A 226-nucleotide genomic window follows, 5' to 3' on the forward strand; every position below is an offset into this window, starting at 1 on the left:
AAACCCCCCTCTCTCCACCCGGGAGCTGAGACGCCAGCGACACCCCAGCACTATTCAGAGAAGAGAAAACATTTCCCCGACTAGACGTCGTTTATCTTGTAAAGACACAGACTTGAAGAAAAATGGTAGGAGGAAAAAAAAGCAATCACACCAGTAAAAATAAGACCCTTAAAAAAACCAACCGAACCCACAAATGTTTCCCCCCACCAATAAAATGCTCTCTGAG

Source organism: Mycteria americana, chromosome 1, assembly GCF_035582795.1.
Source record: "Mycteria americana isolate JAX WOST 10 ecotype Jacksonville Zoo and Gardens chromosome 1, USCA_MyAme_1.0, whole genome shotgun sequence".
Classification (NCBI taxonomy): domain Eukaryota; kingdom Metazoa; phylum Chordata; class Aves; order Ciconiiformes; family Ciconiidae; genus Mycteria; species Mycteria americana.